Below are 6,640 nucleotides of genomic sequence, written 5' to 3' on the forward strand. Positions count from 1 at the left end.
CCCCAATCCTAGTTGGAATAGGATTCGCGGAGGGGGAAAAGAGAGAGAGGGGGCCAGCCACCTCTCCTAGTCCTAATAGGACTAGGGGAAGGGGGAGGCGCATAGCGCATGTAGGGCTGCCTCTTCTCTTTTCCACTAAGGCCCATCATGGCCCATTTAGCTCCCGGGGGGTTCCGGTAACCTTCCCGGTACTCCGGTAAAATCCCGATTTCACCCGGAACACTTCCGATATCCAAACATAGGCTTCCAATATATCAATCTTTATGTCTCGACCATTTCGAGACTCCTCGTCATGTCCGTGATCACATCCGGGACTCCGAACAACCTTCGGTACATCAAAATGCATAAACTCATAATATAACTGTCATCGTAACCTTAAGCGTGCGGACCCTACGGGTTTGAGAACAATGTAGACATGACCGAGACACGTCTTCGGTCAATAACCAATAGCGGGACCTGGATGCCCATATTGGCTCCTACATATTCTATGAAGATCTTTATCAGTCAGACCGCATAACAACATACGTTGTTCCCTTTGTCATCGGTATGTTACTTGCCCCAGATTCGATCGTCGGTATTCCAGTACCTAGTTCAATCTCGTTACCAGCAAGTCTCTTTACTCGTTCTGTAATACATCATCCCGCAACTAACTCATTTAGTTGCAATGCTTGCAAGGCTTAAGTGATGTGCATTACCGAGAGGGCCCAGAGATACCTCTCCGACAATCGGAGTGACAAAACCTAATCTCGAAATACGCTAACCCAACATCTACCTTTGGAGACACCTGTAATGCTCCTTTATAATCACCCAGTTACGTTGTGACATTTGGTAGCACCCAAAGTGTTCCTCCGGCAAACGGGAGTTGCATAATCTCATAGTTATAGGAACATGTATAAGTCATGAAGAAAGCAATAGCAACATACTAAACGATCGGGTGCTAAGCTAATGGAATGGGTCATGTCAATCAGATCATTCAACTAATGATGTGACCTCGTTAATCAAATAACAAATCATTGTTCATGGTTAGGAAACATAACCATCTTTGATTAACGAGCTAGTCAAGTAGAGGCATACTAGTGACACTTTGTTTGTCTATGTATTCACACATGTATTATGTTTCCGGTTAATACAATTCTAGCATGAATAATAAACATTTATCATGATTATAAGGAAATAAATAATAACTTTATTATTGCCTCTAGGGCATATTTCCTTCAAAATGCAGTTTTGACATCCATCTGCCAAATTTCATAATCATAAAATGCGGCAATTGCTAACATGATTCAGACAGACTTAAGCATCGCTACGGGTGAGAAGGTCTCATCGTAGTCAATCCATTGAACTTGCCGAAACCCTTTTTGCGACAAGTCGAGCTTTGTAGACAGTAATATTACCGTCGGCGTCAGTCTTCTTCTTGAAGATCCATTTATTCTCAATTGCTTGCCGATCATTGGGCAAGTCAACCAAAGTCCATACTTTGTTCTCATACATGGATCATCTCAGATTTCATGGCTTCAAGCCATTTTGCGGAATCTGGGCTCACCATCGCTTCTTCATAGTTCGTAGGTTCATCATGATCTAGTAGCATGACTTCCAGAACAGGATTATCGTACCACTCTGGTGCGGATCTCACTCTGGTTGATCTACGAGGTTAAGTAGTATCTTGTTCTGAAGTTTCATGATCATTATCATTAGCTTCCTCACTAATTGGTGTAGGTGTCACAAAACAGTTTTCTGTGATGCACTACTTTCCAATAAGGGAGCAGGTACAGTTACCTCGTCAAGTTCTACTTTCCTCCCACTCACTTCTTTCGAGAGAAACTCCTTCTCCAGAAAGTTTCCGAACTTAGCAACAAAAGTCTTGCCTTCGGATCTGTGATAGAAGGTGTATCCAATAGTCTCCTTTGGATATCCTATGAAGACACATTTCTCCGATTTGGGTTCGAGCTTATCAGGTTGAAGCTTTTTCACATAAGCATCGCAGCCCCAAACTTTCAGAAACGACAACTTTGGTTTCTTGCCAAACCATAGTTCATAAGGCGTCGTCTCAACGGATTTTGATGGTGCCCTATTTAACGTGAATGCGGCCGTCTCCAAAGCATAACCCCAAAATGATAGCGGTAAATCAGTAAGGGACATCATAGATTGCACCATATCTAGTAAAGTACGATTACGACGTTCGGACACACCATTACGCTGTGGTGTTCCGGGTGGCGTGAGTTGCGAAACTATTCCGCATTGTTTCAAATGTACACCAAACTTGTAACTCAAATATTCTCCTCCACGATCAGATCGTAGAAACTTTATTTTCTTGTTACGATGATTTTCAACTTCACTCTGAAATTCTTTGAACTTTTCAAACGTTTCAGACTTATGTTTCATTAAGTAGATATACCCATATCTCCTTAAGTCATCTGTGAAGGTGAGAAAATAACGATATCCGCCATGAGCCTCAATATTCATCGGACCACATACATCTGTATGTATGATTTCCAACAAATCTGTTGCTCTCTCCATAGTACCGGAGAACGGCGTTTTAGTCATCTTGCCCATGAGGCACGGTTTGCAAGTACCAAGTGATTCATAATCAAGTGGTTCCAAAAGTCCATCAGTATGGAGTTTCTTCATGCGCTTTACACCGATATGACCTAAACGGCAGTGCCACAAATAGGTTGCACTATCATTGTCAACTCTGCATCTTTTGGCTTCAACATTATGAATATGTGTGTTACTACTATCGAGATTCAATAAGAATAGACCACTCTTCAAGGGTGCATGACCATAAAAGATATTACTCATATAAATAGAACAACCATTATTCTCTGATTTAAATGAATAACCGTCTTGCATCAAACAAGATCCAGATATAATGTTCATGCTTAACGCTGGCACCAAATAACAATTATTTAGGTCTAATATTAATCCCGAAGGTAGATGTAGAGGTAGCGTGTCGACTGCGATCACATCGACTTTGGAACCGTTTCCCACGCGCATCGTCACCTCGTCCTTAGCCAATCTTCGCTTAATCCGTGGTCCCTGTTTCGAGTTGCAAATATTAGCAACAGAACCAGTATCAAATACTCAGGTGCTACTGCGAGCATTAGTAAGGTACACATCAATAACATGTATATCACATATACCTTTGTTCACCTTGCCATCCTTCTTATCCGCCAAATACTTGGGGCAGTTCCGCTTCCAGTGACCAGTCTGCTTGCAGTAGAAGCACTCAGTTTCAGGCTTAGGTCCAGACTTGGGTTTCTTCTCTTGAGCAGCAACTTGCTTGCTGTTCTTCTTGAAGTTCCCTTTCTTCTTCCCTATGCCCTTTTCTTGAAACTAGTGGTCTTGTTGACCATCAACACTTGATGCTCCTTTTTCATTTCTACCTCCGCAGCTTTCAGCATTGCGAAGAGCTCGGGAATAGTCTTGTTCATCCCTTGCATATTATAGTTCATCACGAAGCTCTTGTAGCTTGGTGGCAGTGATTGGAGAATTCTGTCAATGACGCAATCATCTGGAAGATTAACTCCCATTTGAATCAAGTGATTATTATACCCAGACATTTTGAGTATATGCTCACTGACAGAACTGTTCTCCTCCATCTTGCAGCTATAGAACTTATTGGAGACTTCATATCTCTCAATCCGGGCATTTGCTTGAAATATTAACTTCAACTCCTGAAACATCTCATATGCTCCATGACGTTCAAAACGTTGTTGAAGTCCCGGTTCTAAGCCGTAAAGCATGGCACACTGAACTATCAAGTAGTCATCAGCTTTGCTCTGCCAGACGTTCACAACATCTGGTGTTGCTCCAGCAGCAGGCCTGGCACCCAGCGGTGCTTCCAGGACGTAATTCTTCTGTGCAGCAATGAGGATAATCCTCAAGTTACGGACCCAGTCCATGTAATTGCTACCATCATCTTTCAACTTTGCTTTCTCAAGGAACGCATTAAAATTCAACGAAACAACAGCACGGGCCATTTATCTACAATCATACATAAACAAGCAAGATACTATCAGGTACTAAGTTCATGATAAATTTAGGTTCAATTAATCATATTACTTAAAGAACTCCCACTTAGATAGACATCCCTCTAATCCTCTAAGTGATTACGTGATCCAAATCAACTAAACCATGTCCGATCATCACGTGAGATGGAGTAGTTTCATTGGTGAACATCACTATGTTGATCATATCTACTATATGATTCACGCTCGACCTTTCGGTCTCCGTGTTCCGAGGCCATATCTGTATATGCTTGGCTCGTCAAGTATAACCTGAGTATTCCGCGTGTGCAACTGTTTTGCACCCGTTGTATTTGAACGTAGAGCCTATCACACCCGATCATCACGTGGTGTCTCAGCACGAAGAACTTTCGCAACGGTGCATACTCAGGGAGAACACTTCTTGATAATTTAGTGAGAGATCATCTTATAATGCTACCGTTAATCTAAGCAAGATAAGATGCATAAAAGATAAACATCACATGCAATCAATATAAGTGATATGATATGGCCATCATCATCTTGTGCTTGTGATCTCCATCTCCGAAGCACCGTCATGATCACCATCGTCACCGGCGTGACACCTTGATCTCCATGGTAGCATCGTTGTCGTCTCGCCAATCTTATGCTTCCATGACTATCGCTGCCGCTTAGTGATAAAGTAAAGCATTACAGCGTGATTGCATTGCATACAATAAAGCGACAACCATATGGCTCCTGCCAGTTGTCGATGACTCGGTTACAAAACATGATCATCTCATACAATAAAATTTAGCATCATGTCTTGACCATATCACATCACAACATGCCCTGTAAAAACAAGTTAGACGTCCTCTACTTTGTTGTTGCATGTTTTACGTGGCTGCTACGGGCTTAAGCAAGAACCAATCTTACCTACGCATCAAAACCACAACGATAGTTTGTCAAGTTGGTGTTGTTTTAACCTTCACAAGGACCGGGCGTAGCCACACTTGGTTCAACTAAAGTTGGAGAAACTGTCACCCGCAAGCCACCTATGTGCAAAGCATGTCGGGAGAACCGGTCTCGCGTAAGCGTAGGCGTAATGTCGGTCCGGGCCACTTCGTCCAACAATACCGCCGAACCAAAGTATGACATGCTGGTAAGCAGTATGACTTATATCGCCCACAACTCACTTGTGTTCTACTCGTGCATATAACATCAACATATAAAACCTAGGCTCTGATACCACTGTTGGGATAGGACAGAGAAGTATGTCTCAAGTGACGGATTTCAAAGATGGAGTGGGTGTGTGCGGTCTTAGAGATATTAAATTTTCCAACACTAGGTGGACTTTTGAAAAGCGTGTGGCTGGGGACAGCTACACCAAGGTACAACTGGACATAGCTCTAGCTTCGGTTGACTGGTGCAGCAAGTTTCCTAATGTTGTGCTCGCATCAACATCCACATCTGACCACAACCCTATAGTCCATCACTTCTGATCAAATCCGATGAATTGATGTGGGAATCCTATGATGGGTTCAAGGAAACCATAGAGCAACATTAGCAAGGCCCGGGAACTCATATGTTCGACGGATTCTAGGCCAAACTCAACTCCCTGTCAGCCACATTAACTCGTTGGAACAAGACAACTGTTGGGCATGTTAAATCGAAAATAAGGAAGCTGAGAATTAAAAAGCTTAATGCGCCGGGATGGAACTTGCATCGAGGATGCTGCGAAGACGGAGTAGATGGTTACAACCTTTTATCGGGACCTTTTCATATGAGGGAACGACCAACATGGATAAAGTGATCAATACGGCATGTCACCAACGTGATGAATGAAAGGTTAACAACAAACTATATAATAGAGGAGGTAAAGTCTGCCCCGCAAAAGCACCAGACTCTGATGGATATCCGACTCAATTTTTCCAGCAACACCTAGAGATGTGTGGAGAAGAAGTGACCATGTTGGTCTTATGTATCTTGAGAGGAGTAGAGGATATTGGGGCCTGAATGACACAATTTTGGTTCCAAATCCAAAGGTAACAAGCCCGACCCTCCTATCTCAGTTTCGATCTATGAGTCTGTGCGATGTCCTTTATAAGATTGCTTCGACGGTTCTGCCTAACCATCTGAAGTTGATCCTACCTAAGATTATTTCAGAAGAACAATCTACTTGTGTGTGTGGGGGGGGGGGGTTACAAACAATGTAACTTCAATTGATGAATAACTTCATTTAATGAAAAGCAACAACTCAAAGAAAACAATGTTTGTGCGCTGAAACTGGATATAATGAAGGCATATGACCAGTTGGAGTGGAACTACCTTCAGGAAATAATGACCAAGCTGGAGTTTGCACCAATTTGGTTTTCTTCGGTTATGTGTTTGATGAGCTCTTTAAAAATTTATGGTATGTTTAATGGAAAGATGCTCGAGGAGTTCAAACCTATGAAGGAAATTCCTTACGGAGACCCGATTTTGCCTAACCTCTTCTTGTTGACACTAGAGGGCCTTTCGTCCCTCTTAAAAAAATCACCCGATCATCGATTGTGAGTGGGATTAAAGTGGCAGAATCGGGACCACCAGCGAGTCACTTACTTTTCGCGAATGACAGCCTGATGTTCGTCAAGGCTGGGGGTGATGGTGCAACTTTGGTATCCTCTTTGTTGGAGACA

This window comes from Triticum dicoccoides, chromosome 5A (assembly GCF_002162155.2).
Source record: "Triticum dicoccoides isolate Atlit2015 ecotype Zavitan chromosome 5A, WEW_v2.0, whole genome shotgun sequence".
In the NCBI taxonomy this organism is placed as follows: Eukaryota; Viridiplantae; Streptophyta; class Magnoliopsida; order Poales; family Poaceae; genus Triticum; species Triticum dicoccoides.